The sequence below is a fragment of the Nannospalax galili genome, unplaced genomic scaffold (genome assembly GCF_000622305.1).
Source record: "Nannospalax galili isolate Female #2095 unplaced genomic scaffold, S.galili_v1.0 scaffold433, whole genome shotgun sequence".
NCBI classification, from domain to species: domain Eukaryota; kingdom Metazoa; phylum Chordata; class Mammalia; order Rodentia; family Spalacidae; genus Nannospalax; species Nannospalax galili.
The window spans coordinates 4,156,433-4,173,925 of record NW_008338715.1 but is presented as its reverse complement, the minus strand read 5'-3'; the positions used below and the strand labels follow the sequence as shown (position 1 = coordinate 4,173,925).

The 17,493-nt window shown below is 37.3% G+C and overlaps 1 protein-coding gene across 18 annotated transcripts in view; it reads left to right on the top strand.

Moving 5' to 3' along the window:
- Adgrl3 (adhesion G protein-coupled receptor L3) overlaps positions 1–17,493 on the top strand; it is an 877,792-nt gene that overhangs the window by 579,172 nt on the left and 281,127 nt on the right. The window lies entirely within an intron of this gene.

Below are 17,493 nucleotides of genomic sequence, written 5' to 3'. Positions count from 1 at the left end.
GTATTGCCTGCATGTATGTGAGTGCACCCGTGTCATGCAATGCCATGGAAGACAGAAGAGGGCTTCGATTTCCCCTGGAACTGGAGTCAAGGACAGTTTGTAGCCGCCATGTGGGTGCTGGGAATCGAACCCAGGTCCTCTGCAAGAGCAGTGAATGCTCTTAACTGCTGAGCCATCACTCCAGACCCAATCTTGTATTTCTTAAGGTAATAAAACTCTATGCTATTACTTTATAAATATTTCCATGTCTATGGCAATTTTCAGTGTTAAAAATCATGAGGCAGGTGGATCTCTGTGAGTTCAAGGCCAGCCTGTTCTACATAGTGCTTTCCAGGAAAGCTGGGGCTACAGAGAGACCCTGTCTCAAAAGCAAACAAACAAAAAAACAAACAAACAAAAAACAAATATAAATAGCTAGTACCTCCATACTATGCTAAGGATTCTTCCTATTTTTTATTGTATAACTAAACTCTTGTTTTCCAAATTCTTTTTTAAAAATATATTTTATTATTTTTATTTTGTATGTATGAGTGTATTCCCTACATGTATATAAGTACACCCATTGTGCAATGCCCACAGAGGTCAGTAGAGGGCTTCGGATTCCCCTGGAACTGGAGTTACAAATGGTTGTTAGCTAATGCGTGGTGCTGGAAATCGAACCCAGGTCCTCTGCAAGACTAGCCAGTGCTCTTAACTGCTGAGCCATCTCTGCAGCCCCTTCCAAATTCTTTTGAGACTGAAAGCTTAAAATAGGATAAATCTCCAGAAATGAGCAATTTTCCCAGAGTTCAAAATTTTCACCCTTCACCAATTTGGCATGCAGAGGGGAGTTGTCGAATTTCATTACTGGCCATTTCATTCTATGCATTATTTTAAAGTACCTTGAAAAGGATTAGGAGTAAAATTCACTGTCATCATCCTAGGATGATGTGGATCTGATGTTTTGCTTGTGTCACTTAGTTTCTGTAAATATTCATATGCAATGACTTGGCAGTGAATTTTCTGTGTTGAGCCTATGCAGACATATGATCTCAGTCAAGTAACATGCTGTCAAGTAGAAAGTCTGTAACCCTGAAGGATCCCCCCCAAAAGCCCCTGGATTGATGAAAAGGAAGGAGAGATTCTGACCTAACTGTAGGGAAAGTAAGCATATCCCTTGTCTCTTTTTAAAAAGAGTTCATTCCACACACAAATCTAAATATATGTATATACTTGTTAAAAGTCCTCTTTCTCTAACTCTTCATTTTATTGTTCAATTTCTATATGTGTAGAAATTATTTGAACAACAGACCCATAATAGAATATGTTTTAAAATGTCACTCTTCTTGGAACTACTCAGGCGATAGGCATTTAACTAATAATGAGTGTAGTATTCAGAGTTCTTAGTCCAGTTCTATTGACTGCCTGCTCTAAGATCTACAGATTCAGTACTTGATGTGAAGTCTGCTTGATAGGCACTACAAGAGGGCTATCCACGGTGTACAGTAGCTTGTGATTTATGATCTATATTATGACATTCTTCCTCAATAGTGTCTACTCAATTAAACCCTCGCTCTACTTTTCATGTCCTAGGACCTGTCTCTGGGTATGGGAGTAGGAGGTGAAGGTCAGCATGTTGTAGCTATTTCTTTGCAACCCTTATTTCAACTGTCTTAACATGCTTTCTTATTCAACTTAAAAAATATTTTTATTACTTCTTTGAGAATTTCATACAATGTATTCTGAGCATATTTCCCCTCCCCCAACTCTCCCCACATCCACTCTCACTTCCTTCCCCACTCAGCTTTGTGGTTTTCTTTGTTTTGTTTTTGTTTTTCCCCCAGCCAGTTCAATTTGTGTTGCCCAACTATTCTTGGGTATAGAACCTGCCCTTGAATGTAGTCTACCTACCAGGGTTCACACCTTTGAAGAAGACCATCTTTTCCTCTCCACGCAGCTCTCAAATACCCAATAACTCCTTAGCTAGGGTTAGCACTTCATGTCTACCTCCCCTTCTCAATGCTGGGATTTTGTCTTGCTTGGCTTGAGCAGGTCTTGTTCATACTGACACAACTGAGTTGATGTTGTGGGATATCTCCTGATCAGCAGAAATGAAAATACAACTGTACGTGTTATGTTTTTCTCAGTATACTAGGACTACCTTTAAAGTGGAGCAGGAGGCCAGCTCCAGAGAAATCTCTGTTGGGAATCTGGCCTGTAGTTTCCTTCATGGTTGTTAGCTTCTGTGATTCAGAAAGTAAGTAGTTCTCCTTTGACATAATTCGCTATCACTTTCCAAGCACCATAACCCTTCTTCCCGTAAACACATGACTCCAATTTTTTGTGACATTAATTATTTTCAGTTCCATTAAATAGAGATGAATAATAGAAAAGTGGTGCCAATTTATGCTAGGTTTTTCCATTTCTCATACAGACAGGATTTCAATCTATTTGACAATTCTATCGTCTTAGGAAAATCTGTATTTAACGAATTGTTATGTATTTCATTTGGTAGAGAGATTTTCAAGAGCCCTACGAATATTCCCTGCTAGATCATGCATAGACTCAATGAGCTATGTTATAAACAAGATTATACATAGGATGAACTTTTTGGTTGCAAGGTTAGCTAAAAGTCATTTGTCCAGAGTTGTCCATGTTGTAATAGTCATTATCATAGTTATTGGCTAGAACAGAAGATAGCACCTAACAATATTTAAATCAGTAGCAAGTTTTCCCTTACACTTTAGGATCTGACTATACAGATCTGCTTGTTAGAAGAACATTAACAGAAAGAGTCCAGGAACACAAGTGTTTTTCGTGTCTTAATTTTGTCCTTCCAAATTTTAGGTATTAAAAATTATTTTTAAATAATGTCAACATTTCTATTTTGTTAGTTTACTGACATACTTAGCAATGTAAAATATCAGAAATGTATAAACATGGCAGTGAAATAACCCATAGAAAAGCATTTGTCACAAGGTCAGCCAGGGTAAAGACATATCCATTTATTGGATCTTTATAGTAGACATTAATAATCCATGTTTTCTACTAATTTTCTTCTCATAGTAAACCTGTGACCGTGGTTATTATTTTAGGAAGAGAGTCACTTTTAACCTTACTTTTATAACAAATTCCATTTACCTATATTGCAGTAGTACAAGCCTGTTGGGTTAATAATCATTGTCCTATACTTTATGTAGGTTTTCTCTGTTGTAAAAATAAAAGTAATGTAAAGAAGAGAAAATAGGCAGGATCCATGTGGCTGCTGACATAGTCTGCCTCCTCCCTGAACCAGATAAACTGAGAGTGCCCTATGTCTTCCCTATGTTGAATTCTCATTCATTATTATTACACTGCCTTAGTCAATGTTCCCTTGTTTTTATTAAAGGAATGTCATGTTAACTGGGTCATTGTTGACATTTTAGACCATAATGCATTCTTAATCATGTGATGCAGTGACCAAAGCAGTTAATATTTCAGCATGGAGGCTACACAAGTTTGCATCCCCACCAGCAGTGAATGAGCGTTCCCCTTTCTCCACATCCTTGCCAGCATTTGGTATCATTTGTTCTCTTGATCCTAGTCAGTCTGATTGGGGTAAGGTGATACCTTAGGGTGGTTTTAATTTGCATTTCCCTATTACTAACAATGTTGAACACTTTGTGTTGTTTCTTAGCCATCTTTATCTCTTCCTTTGAGAACTCTCTGTTCCTTTGAGAACTCTCTTTAGCCCATCTTTTAATTGTTTTATTTGGTTTCTCGATTCTTTGTTTTTTGAGTTCTTTATATATTCTGGATGTTAAACATCTTTCAGATGTGTCACTGGTGAAGATTTTTTCCCATTCTGTATGTTTTCTCTTCACTTTTTTGATTGTTTCTTTTGCTGTACAGAAACTTTTTAATTTAATGAGGTCCCACTTATTGATTGTTGATTTTAACTCCTGAGCAACTTCTGTCTGATTTAGAAAATCCCTTCCTACACCTATATCTTATAAGTTACTGCCAATATTTTCTTCTAATAGTTTCAAGGTTTTCAGTTTCACATTGAGGTCTTTGATCCATTTGTTCAAGGCAAAAGATAAGGATCTAGTTTCTTTCTTTTACTTGTGGAGATCAAACTCATGCAGCCTCTATGGAAAACAGTGTGGAGAATTCTTAAAAAACTAAAAATGAACTTACCATAATATGACCAAATTATACCACTCCTTGGCATATACCCAAAGGACTCATCTTATTGTAGAGACACTTGTACAACCATGTTTGTTGCTGCTCTTTTCACAATAGCTAAGCGACGGAAGCAACCTAAGTGTCCCTCAACTGACAGGTAGTTAACAAAATTTAGTATATTTACACATTGGAGTTCTATTCAACAGTAAAAAAAAAAGATGAAATAATGAAATTTGCAGTTAAATGGATGGATCTAGAAACTGTTGCTCTAAGTGAAGTAACACAGACTCAGAAAAACAAACGACGTATGTTCTCCCTCATATGTGGCTCCAAGCACCAAATCCTTTTAAATTCCAGGTCCTTTTAATAAGATGATGCTATACAGCAGTCCCTTCTGCATGAAATAACTACCATCATCATGACTTCAGCTGAGCCTGATCGCTAAACATAGTCACAATTGGGCTTGTTGAGGGTTGTGCTCATTCATTAAAGGACTGCCAAGCAGGGTCACTGGACACTTACTGAAATATCCAGCCACTCTTCCTAGCCAACTAGTCCAGCCTTGGAAGACAAAAGAAAAATGAGGAAGATCCCAATAGAGGGATGCTTTTGGAAGCCCTTGTCAAGAAACTCCAATGGACTTTCATATGAACATTTGAAAATTGCCCTGTTCTGACTTTTTTCTAGTTCCCTGTCTAGAACTAGTAATGCTAATTACTCTTGCCTTTACTTCTCCTTCACATCTCCTATTCATGATTCAAGGACTTTCTTTTCCCCTTAGAAACAAGAGTCATGCAATCTGGGAGTCATTTAGATAGACCCACTCCAATTGCCTCACCCTGCATCCCTGTTCAGCATGGAAGAAGCCAGAGAGGTCTGTGTCCCTGTTCCCTATTTGCAATTTGGGTAACCTTTTCAGTGGATGGCATGATAAGAATAGGAGGTAGGAATTGGCTAGGCAGTTAGGGTAAAAAGAATCCCAAAGTAACATAGCCAGTTTCTTGGCTAAAAGTCAAAAAGTCCTTGGTCCTGTTAACAACATACTCTGTTCCAAAGGCCAAAAATGTCAAAAGTATTTGGGAACTTATATCTAACCCTTAAAAGATTTTAGCGTTGCCTCTTCAGAGGGGGGAATGTTGGAGGGGAGGGAGTGGGCATAGATTTGATCAAAACACCTTATATGCATGTATTAAATTCTCAATAAAGTTTTTGCAAAAGTTAAAAAAGAAATAGTTCAGCATGGGTGGGGAAGGGGTCCCTGAGGCACACCCTTATGAAAGGAGCGCCTGGCAGTTGAGAGCTGCAGTAGGAGGGAGAGTCATTCTCTTTGGGGACATGGCTGCTGGTGGTACTGGAAGGCCACACACCCATGGACATGTGGGCAACAGTAATTGGACTCAAGGGACTATTTAATAACATTAAAAAGAGGACAGGAGGTTGGGAGGGATATGGAGTGAGGAGCACTGAGAGGAGTTGGGGAAGTAGTGGTGCATGGAGGTGATAAATTTTAATTTTATAAATATACAAAACTTTCAAAGAATAAAAATTATTTAAATAAAAATATTATTTAACAGTGTGTTAACAGTTGAAGTACTTACAGAGCAGGCTTGACAAAATGAAAAAGATCACTGAATTTTTTTTTTTGGTCTTTTTGAGACAGGGTCTCCCTGTAGCCCCAGCTGTCCTAGAACTCACTATGTAGACTAAGCTGGCCTTGAACTCACAGAGATCTGCCTGCCTCTGCCTCCCGAGGGCTGGGATTAAAGGCATGTGCCACCACACCAGGCTAAGATCACTAAATTTTCAATATAGCAAAAATTCAAATAAGTGTGTGTGTGTGTGTGTGTGTGTGTGTGTGTGTGTGTGTGTTATAAGGGCATGTAATAGCTGCAGATAAATATACCAGATATTAGTAAAAGAAAATGCTCAGATAAGGGAAGGATATCAGGTTGTTAGATGCTATCACTTTGTGTCTGTTGAGTATAAGCCATGTACATGTAACAGCTATTCAAACAATTCAAATTTATTTATGTATTTATTGATTTTTTTTTGAGACAGGGTCTCACTATGTACCCCTGGCTGATCTTGAACTCACTATATAGACCAGGCTAGCCCCGACTCACAAAGATCCACCTGCCTCTACATCCAGAGTGCTGGGATTAAAGGTGTATACCACCACTACATCTGGCTATAATTCATTCTTTTAAATACTAATAGTCTTTTAGAGTTAAAATAAATACTAGTTAGTAAATTGTGTAATAAATTCTTACCACTACTCTAGCAAATTATCCAAACATAAAAGATTTAATAGTGAAAATTTGTTATTTTGCATTTCTCCACAACAAAAGTTTGACAAGGTGAGAGGTCAGTGCTTTCTATAAGCTCCAGAAAGGATATACTTCTTTGTCTTTTCCTTTCCAAAAGCAGCTATCTCAGATCCCCATTCTCTTCCTCCATGTTCAAAACCGAGGAAGCCTTGTTAGCCATTCGCAGGTTGCATTTCCCTGACCTACTACTCCCTGTCTCCCATTTCTACTCTTAAGGACTTGGGAGATTCAATAATCTCAATAACATCTGCAATAAAAATTTTACTTATATAAGGTTGGGCATGGTGGCATACACCTTTGATCTCAGCACTTGTGAATCAGAGGCAGGGGGATCTCTGTGAGTTCCAGGCCAGCTTGGTCTACATAGGAAGTTGCAGGTTAGGCACTACATAGTGAGATTCTATCTCAAAAAAGGAAAAAAAAAATTATGTACACATTTTGCTACATAAGGTAACATATGCATAGGTTCTAGGAAATCATTCGGATGCCAGGCACAAGCTGTAAACAAAAAATTATGTAACTTCAGTTCTTAAGTTAGAATTGTTCTGGATATGAAAGAAGTTTGGGAAGCACTTTTTGCATTCCCTATATTATCTGAAATAGTGAAATTGCTAACTCAGTCTGCTGATTAGAGCTGCATATTTTACTCAAATTCTGACATTTATAATCCAGTTTATCACAAGCTCCCCACCCCGAGAACTCAGTCCTTGGGAGAATAGGCCTGAAAATCAACCACCTCAAGGAGTAAGTGCTTTCTTCTCACTCTCCTGTATTCAAAATATGGACTAAGTACAATGACAGTAAAAACCAGAATAGAGGAGGGTATGTGTGGAAGCACTGATAAGTTCACTTCAAGGGTCCTTTGCCCATCTTTTAGACATCACAGTGCTTCAAGGGGAGCATGTTTAACCCCTTTTGTGGCTCCACTAATTATTTTGTTTTAATATTTTATTTATTATGTTTATTTTATGCGTATACACATATTGCCTGCATTTCCTGAAACTGGAATTATGGACAGTTGTTAGCTGCCATGTGGGTGCTGGGATTCGAACCCAGGTCTTCCTCAAGAATAGCCAGTATTCTTAACACTGAGCCATCTCTCCAGCCCCCTTCCGCTAATTGATTTTAATGCCAAAAGAGGGAATCAGCTGTCATCTTCTGTTTAGCAGAACATCTCTTCCTGTTTTCCTCTTAAGTGTATTGTAATGTTCTGCTTAATTTCTGAGAAAAAGTTAAAGCTGTAATTGTTCTATGACTTTGGTTTTTAGTAACATAAACACTAACCTTAGAAGTACTCTAATTTTTTTCATCATGTCCCATTCATCCTTTAGTTTACTGTTGTAATGTTTGGTACAATGATTTTTGATGCTTCCTGGAAGGTTTAGGATTTTTTTTTAATAGTGCTTCCAAAATACAGGTTGCCCACTCCTTTAATCCCAGCACTCAGGAGGCTGTGGTAGGTAGATCTCTGTGAGTTTAAAGTCAGCCTGGTCTACATAGCAAGTTCCAGGCCAGCCAGGGTTAGAGTGAGACCCTGTCTCAAAACAAAATAGAATATTGGTCATTTAACCTCCAAGAATATTTTTCATGTTTGTGAAAGCAAAAGAAAAGTTTTTATAGTTTTATACAATAAATTCCCCTCTGTATCTGTGAACACCTAAATTCATCATAAACAAAAAAACATTCTTTTCTCCGGTTTCAACCACAGGACCAACAAGATATTTTGCACCCTAGAAAATTTTCATGCCTTTCTGCTTTGTGATTTTGTTTTCCTGTCAATCCCACTTTAAATATCATTTTAATGTGTAAACGTCATAATCATATTGTGAGAATTCTAAAGAAACCCTTTGTTATGTACATACAGACTCAAATAATAACACCCAGGTGAAAGTATATAGTATCTAAAATTGTTCTGCTATACTGGAGTGGAAAAGGTGCTAATTCAGGAATGAGAGGAACATTAAAGGCCTCTAAATCAATCAGTGTTGAAACTGGGTGTTAGACTCTTTTTTGGCTCCTCCTTTAGTGAACTTATGGATTTTTTTTTCTGCAATCATCTGTTTTGTCTGCCCACCTGGGCTCCCTGACCCTTATTGTGCCCAGTCCTGTGAACTGTATCTTCTTTTATGCTTTCTGCCCACACACAGCAACACAGTGTTCTACACTGACATCACCCTTCCCAGACTTCAGCTCTTCTCCCTTGTCCCCACCAGAGTTAGTTGTCACTGTTACTCTTCTCCAACAGGACTCCCTTCATATTTCCCCAGATAATTCAGTGCTGCATCCAGATGCTGTCCCTCAAAGGAGAAATGAGTTATCTTGCTCACATGACATGCTTAATGCTGGCCGCAGAGTAGAAGTGGGCATCAAGAGATGTTTTCTTTCACACCCCTTAAGTTCCTTTTCAGATGGTGCCACCTGTTTTCTATGGGCCAGAAATAACTGCACTATCCAGCAGGGCGAAAAGTTTGTGCCTTGCACCCTGTCAGTGACTTACATCTTAGGCAGAGTTATCCCTCTGCCCCTCATATCTTACTAAATCCACAGCCATTTGTTTGATTAATAAGTTGAAGGGGGGGATAAGAAATTAGAATAAAAAGATCAAATTGGTTACTTTGCAAATCTTTGATAATTCCTTTTGTTACTGTTGTTACTGTTGCTATTATTATTGTTGTTTGAGACTGGGTCTCCTTGTAGCCTCAACTGATCTAGAACTCACAATGTAGACCAGGCTTGTGTCTTACAGAAATCCTCCTGCTTTTAATTGGTAGTTCCTTGTTACCCGAAAGCTGACTTTAAAAAATGCCAGATGGTTATAGTTAGAATGGAAATTGAAGACAAAAAAACAAAACAACAAAGAAAAAGTCAAGTTATTATGTTGAGTGTTAGGGTTTTTTATTATTTTATTTTATTTTATTTATGTGTGTGGGGGGGGCTAACATGATATGTTGCACAGGTTGAGGTCAGAGGACAACTTATGGGAGTTGGTTCTCTCCTTCCACCCGAAGGGTCCTCAGTTTGAACTCAGATCATCGGGTTTGGCAGCAGGTAACCTTTACCCACTGAGCCATCGCTCCTGCCCCTGCTGGTATTTTTTTTTAAATCAGAAGCAAATATTATTTTCAGCAAGATATTAAGCTTTTTATAATGAAGATTAGCTACTTCAGAGTTCTTTGAAAACGTAAAGACTTAGAAAAATCCCATATGCCAGTCTTGAATGTAGCTTTTAATATTATCCTTTATTCCTATATGGAGTTATTATTGTAGAAGAACAGAGAAATATAACTTACAATCATCCTAGAGGTTGTAAAACCAAAATGATAATATTAAGGATGCTAGGAGCAAAAACATAGTATGTTTTATTATCCTTAAAGGGGGGAAATGTTATATCTTTGGAGAAAAATAATCAAGATCAGCAGTCAAAAAATTTTAAGTAAACAAATGAAAAAAGAAGCATAAATTTACCTGGAGGGTGATAAACTGTTAAACTTATTTATAGCACTGTAGAGAAAATGAAGAGAAAGTGAATTGAGGGATGGTTTAAATGGGAAAAGCAGTGGGGATAGTATAGTAGTAAAATGTGCTTTTACTTTAAGAAGAAAGTTATATTCATCTTTCCCATGGAACATTTCCATATTTTACATATGCCATTTTAATCTACTGTAGACTTGTTAAATGGGTTAAGAAAAAGTGTCTGATATTATGTTTAGTAATTCAAATCTTAATTGTCAAAGGTAAATTTGAGGTCTGGTCTTATAGCCCGATAACAGCACCTTTACTTAGTGCTGACATTCGAGTCTGATGTGTACCCCCAAGGCACATCTGCTAAAGGCTACCTCACCAGCCTAAGGGCTTACTTGAGGAGCTTGTGCATAGTAGAAGAGGGTTAAGTGACTGTTGGTGCCTACAGCAAGGTGGGGACACAGTACCCCAGGCTCTTATCTCTTTATTTAATTTATCTCTGCATTTCTGTGAAGAGGTGAACACCTCCCATCCCACCCTGCCTACCATCATCTGTTGCCTTGCAACAAATGCATGGGGCCAAGGGGCATGGACTGAAGTTTCTGAGCTAAAATAAACCTTTCTTCATTATAAATGGACTTATCTCAGGTATTTGTTATAAGGACAGAAAGCTTGTTAACATAGCAAGCATGAACAAAGTTCAATTTGCAGCATACAAAATAAACCTGTTAATTAAATAAAACTAAATTTGAGCCCTTATCTTTCGTTGTATCCTTTTGTTATTATTATTAATTGTATATGCACAGGTAGAGTTCAGAGGACAACTTTGTGGAGTCAGTTCTCTTTCTACTTTCATGTGGGTTCCAGGGATAGAAGTCATGTCCTCAAAGAAGAACTTTGACCTTCTGAGCCGTCCTACCAGCCTCTTTTTATCTTCAGTGTCCTATCAAAGTCAGGCATTATCTCTTGGCATCTCTCCAAGCTTCAGATGCTGTTCCCGACAACTATATTAGGTCTTCTCTGGGCCTTCGGTGAAAAGTTGTCACCTGCCTCTCCCACTTGAGCTGCCTCTACCTGATTCTTCCTGTTGCCCTCAGCATCTAGAGCCTGTAATATAGTGGCTAGAACTGTTTATTGCTTACTTTCTTTCCCTCTACATAGGGCATGAGTTAGCATTTACTTTATTGTGTGATAAATGCAAAACACTTAGATACCTGTGGCTGATGAATTATTAATGAAAGAAATTGTAATTAAAATAATTCACTATTACTAAATACTTTGAACCAAGTACTATTCTAGTTACTCTATATTTACAGATTCATTGCTCAGAACACCCTATGAGATCAGTGCTGTTATAATCCCATCATGCAAATGAGGAAATTGAGGCGCAGATGCTAAGCAACTTGATGGCAAAACTGTTGAGTTATATGGTTAGGAGTAGCCGAATCTGCATACCAACCTAAGAAATCACTGTGATCTTATCTATAACTGCCTCTACTTGAAGGAAACAAATACATATTTTCATAAATAAATACCTCTCGATTTTTCAGTGTCTCTACATACTTGAAAAGTCATGGCCTACATGCCTAGAAAACAATGCCTTTCTACACAGGCTTCTGAGGTGGGTACTGTGGGCAGTGGGCTGTAGGCCAGCCCCGAAGCAAGCACCATCTCTAACATCACCCTGACAACAGCCACTTGGACTTGACATTTGAAAAACTCCTCAACTTCTCAAGATGTCAGTGTCTTCATTCTAAAATGTGGGTTGGGGCTGTAAGCTATTAAATGTCTTTCTCTGTCTAAATTCTGTGGTTCTATAAATGTATTTCTTTGCTCAGATGTGCAGGTGAGGTATTGGGAGCAGAAAGAGAGAAAAAGCCTTTTCCTCTACCGAAAGCTGGTCAAATCTTTCCTGTATTTTACCTTTAGTAGAAATTGCATGGGGTTCTTCAATGAACAGAAATTAAATGAAAGTTGAAAAAGAGATTGAAGATAGAAAAATAATGGCTCTTTCAGAATCCCCAATAGCCTGGAGGTTTTTGTTATAGCAGTGGGCACTATGGACTAGATTCTGAAATTTCTGCACTTTTAGCATACCTGGCACGAAACAATTCACATTTTGTTTCAGAATATGAGCTACTCATCTATTTTTTTCTTTTGTTTTTGTTTTGTTTTGTTTGTTTGGGTTTTGTTTTTGCTTTTCTTTTATGTTTGCTAGATTCTTTTCTCCTTTTTCCCTCTCAGTGTGGCTAGACTCTACAACCAAATTATCTTCATTATTTTTCAGTACTTAACTGGAGAGGCTGCTTGAATGAATATAGTCACTGTAAAATGCATTATTTGAAAATCTGAGCAACCCTGACCTTGTTTTACTAGCATCTTAAAACAAACATCTCCATGGTGTTGGGAATGCCACATGGCTGTACAAAAAAAAAAAAAAATGTATAGTGTCTTTTGAAATCAGTTTCACAGTTCATCAAAAGCATGCATGTCAGATTACCAGACAATGCTGCAATCCAACTCCCAGGTATATATCCAAGAGAAATGTGCAACACAGTGTCAACTTGCCTGGTCATGGCATCATAGTTCCCAATAGCGCAAATATGTAGCTTATCAGAAATGCCCGTCAGCTGATGACTGCCTACATAAAACATGGGCTGTCTATTCAGTGAAATATTATTTGGTAAGAAAAAGTTATGCAAGCCATGGTTTAGCCTACAACATAAATAAATGTTTAAAATTTATGTTGAGTTACAAAAACTGATTGCTAAAGAAGATATATAATTCCATTTATGAGAAATGTCCCAAATAGGCAAATCTATAGAAAAGAAATCAGCTGAGTGGTTTCCTACAGCATTGAGAAGCGGGAAGAAGAGCAGAGTAGCTAATAGTGAACTGGGGGCTTTGGGGGGTAGGCTAAGAAAAAGTTGTACAATTCATTATGGTGATGAGTTATGAAATTCTGCTAATATACTAAAAAATCCACTGAATTATATACTTCAAAAGAGTGAACTTTATAAAATACAAATTATATCTCAACTCAAATATATGTACATGTATATGTACACATAGCTCCATTCAAATACATTATTGTACCTAGAATGAAAACGAACTTGGAAGCTACACTCTAATTTTCTTATTGTCACTTTTCTTTGACAAGATGGAAATTTTTCCTCAACTTCCTTCACTTAATTTCTGGGAGATTGAGAAGTCATGTAACAAAAGAGAGATTAAGGAGAGAAAAGATAATCATTTTATTATTATTTATATATTTTTTTAAAAAGCAGTTACATTCAGAGACATATATAGTCTAACAAAAGACAGAATTTGAGCTTCTAACCAGGATAAGTTGTGGGCAGCTAACTAGGACTAGGGGACTCAGTGGGACCTGTGACTGCTTTTGTGAGATATGATGTGCAGTCTCATCTTGCTCCTGACACCTCAGATTCCATAATAAGGGGCCTCTCCTCCCCTGGTACCAGGATGAGAGTGGGGACCCTTCTCTAGAGGGAAATGCATACCTTGCTTTTAGACAGAGCAGCAGAGGAGCAGAAAACTTTTCTCATTTGCTGATTCTCAGTTACCTTTGGTTCAAAATAATCTTTACAGCAAAGTGGAACATTTTAGGGATGTGTATCCCATTCGTTCTTTTTTTTAATTAAAAAGATATTTTATTTATTATTTTTATTTTATGTGTCTGAGTGTATTTCCTGGTGTATGTGAGTGCACCCGTGTCATGCAGTGCCACGGAGGTCAGAAGAGGGCTTTGGAGTCCCCTGGAACTGGAGTCAAGGAAAGTTCGTAGTCGCTATGTGGGTGCTGGGAATAGAACCCTGGTCGTCTGCAAGAGCAGTCAGTGCCCTTAACTGCTGTGCCATCTCTTCAGCCCCATCCCATTCTTTTTTTAAGAATGAAATACTGTGAATGTGTAGATGAATCTTTATATGGAAATAAATTTGTATGAAAAACAAATACAAAAGAAAATCATTATGATGTTGTTTTCATTGTATATAACGAGCTCCAAAAATACTGGGAAGGTCAGAGCCAATAAGTACTTAATCCAGAAAACACAAAAGTGTTGAATGAATTGTCTTCCCATTACTCTATGGACCAAGGAAATAAAAACCTTGAGCTCCCCCCACCCAAAAAAGAAAAAAAATCAGTTACCAAGAAAATGTCAGAATTTCATTCAGAATGGAAAAAGCAATACTAAGAATGTAATATTCTTATATCTTACCTACAGAAAGCAACTTAATCCTACCTACTAAAGATAATTTAAATAAATGAGAATCTCAGCTGGGCTTGGCACACATGTTTTTTATCCTAGCACTTGGGCGGAAGATCAGTATACTAGATCGTCCTCAACCACATAGCCTGTCCAAATTCAAGCCAATCCATGCTACATGAGATACTGTCCTAAAAACCTGAAAACTAGGGCACTAGAGAGATGGCTCAGAGGTTAAAAGCACTAGCTGCTCTTCCAGAGGACCCCAATCTCATTCTCAGCATCCACATAGCAGCTTACGACCATCCATAACTCCAGTTCCAGCTCTTCTCTGACCTCTACCAGCATTGTACAACACAGGTACACTTACATACATGCAGGCAAAACAGTTATACACATAAAATAAAAATAAATGAATACAATTTAAAACCCTAACAACTTAAAAATGATAGAACTTTATTTTAAATATATGGTCAAAATTTTAAATGTTATTCTCTGAATTATAATTAATGTAACTGAAATTAAAATCTCAATAGTATCTTATTTCTTCAAAATTCAGGGAAAAAGTTAAATAAAGTTCAGGATAATTATGAACAGAAAAATATATCTTTCAGTTTGAAAAGTAAGAGTAGTACTAGGTACAGACATCACGTATTTGAGGATATTAGTTGGAATTCAAGGGGCCAGGCAAATACAGTATGAGGCAGCAGAGCTTGGCAGATGGGATTCATAGAAGAACAGTCGTCTCAAATCTTTGTAAAACAAGATGTGTTCATCATGCTTTTTACCTCCTGAAGTTCTTTTGACTTGACCTTTTTTATTTATTTGTGTGTGTGTGTGTGTGTGTGTGTGTGTGTGTGTGTGTTGTGTAATGGAGTACTGGCCTCAAATGCAAGGCCTTAAGCACCCTAGTCAAACACTCTACCAATAAACTCCAGTCCAACCCTGATCACATCCTTTATCCGAAATTATTCACCATAAAATGTAAGAGAAATGATTGTGGACTTTATTAATGTTTTAATTGTTTTTAGATAGTTGTTGGATTTTAAATGTTTACAGTGATTATTAATGAGGAGAAGAGAACTTGCAGAGTCAGTTGTGATTTTTCAAACTGCACAATCCTCTTGCATGCTCTGATAGACACTCCCCGAAGAGCCTTAGTTAACCACAAAGGAAAATAGGCATAATTTTTTTCATGTATTTTTGTGAAGATAAATGTCAGTACCAACAATCTAAAGTGAAGTAAAAATCCTTTCAAAGAGTTTGATTAATGTTGATCAGTCAGCAACAAGTTCCAAAATTATTCTGTCTTTTATCCAAGTCAGAACTATCAATCAGCAAATTAGAAACTTGCTTGTCTTTCCCACCTCCCTACAAGTGTCAGTTCCAGCCTCCCAGGCTCCCTGCCCCCACTCCATCTTGCACTTTGCTAGATTTCCCCTTGGAGAGAGGATGAGAGTGACAGTAAACCAGCTTCAGTATTTGCTCACCAATAACCCTTGCCTTGGTGCCGGTAGGTGTGCAAGGTGTTACCTCTGTCCAGAATGGAAGCAAATTTGACATCGCCTATTTTCTTTCAACCTGAATTTAAGGATGACAATTCCAAAAGTTCAAAGTTTCATGTGTAAAATATGTGTGTGTTTCCAAGATTTACTATACTGAGACTTTCTTTGAAGAAAAACCACTTTGGTAAATTAAAACATCACATTTGGATCAAAATATCTCTGGCCTTGCTATTTAATGGTTGCAGGTGCTCAAAGTTGCTAACTCATCTATATTCATCTATGCTCGTTTCTTAGGTTTAAGAATATATACACATTAACACTGCATATAATCTTCATGGTGGAGGCTGGATACGTGTAGCTGCCTTGTAGCTCTTGTCATATGTGGTGAAAGCTTTGTTCCAGTAATAGACATGAAATCAATATTACTTTATATAGTGAGGTTATTTTGAGCAAATATCAAGTGAATGATAGATTATTTTTATTTACAGGAACTAGCATTTCAAACTGATTCATACATCCATGAAACAAGACTTTAAAAAAGAAATATTTTTACAGTCTACAGTGTAGTGTAGGTGAACAGGTGGTTTTATAATTATGATAATCTGAACTTTTTAATAAACAGTATTAAACATGGACTGCTAACTGTGCACAACTGGTAACTTATTCTTTTATAATAGTGCTTTAAGTGCTGCACTGAAGCCTGGCTAGTGGCTGTGCAATATTCTTAGTTACCATTCTGAGGGACTGTGTACATTACAGCAGCTCTCCTGTCTCTGCCGTTAGTCAGGAAAACGCTGGGAGCAACAACATCTCCCCTCAACAGGGAGCCATATTAATTATTTGAAATGTGTCTCATAAGAGAAATCAGCGGAGTTTATTACAAGTCGAATATTACTTGAAACGGGAGGGTTACTCTAACTGTTATCATAATCTATGTATCATTAACTTTCCTTGTTTAGGAAAAGAGATTAACAACCCTGTAAATTGCTATAGTAAATGTGTGAAGTATAACTACATATTCCCATGCAGAAAGAAAGTGGTGGCTTCTCCACTTCTGCCCAAATCTTCTTTATATAAAGTAGATTCAGAAAATGAAATGACTCTGTAATTATTCTTTCTTGCCTCAAAATCGTAATTGCTTGCTGGATCATCAGTACAAATGATAGCTACTCTGAGCAGTAGAATGGTTGAGGGTTTTTGTTTTGTTTTGCTTTGCTTTGTTTTGAGACATAATCTCAATGTGTTGCCCAGGCTAGGCAAAAGCAGCAACATTAAAACACTTTTTTTTGGCTTTCACATCAACTTTAGCATTTTTCATTTATAAGACAAAAATACATATTACAAAGAAACATGTGAAAAGGTAGTTTTAAAAAAAAAAACTTGAAATAGAAATGAACTCATTCACTTTCTTTTCGAATTGTGGCTTTTTCTTCCTCTTCCATCAGTTATAGTGAGCAGCTTGGAATAGTTTTCTGTGCAATGGACAAAAGTCCTCAATGTGAAATATGTTTGTCAGGATTATAAACTCATAAATGTCATCCAAGGATTAATTGCGCATTGGGTGCCTGTCTGCAGGCCGCTTGACTCTGGACTGCTGCAAAGTAAATGCAGAAGCCAGAATGGTTAGAAACACGCAAGGTGTCCATTTAATCTAACTTTGAAAAATGGAAAAATGAATTTTTTTTCCTTGAGGTTTTTCATTTTTCCTTAAAACTCAGCATATAACGCCATAATCAGTTATAATCTAATTGAAGAAGAAAATCAATATTAAGAAAATAACACAGAAAGCCTGTAATCTGGACACTTGATAGCTAGAAGCAGGCCACTC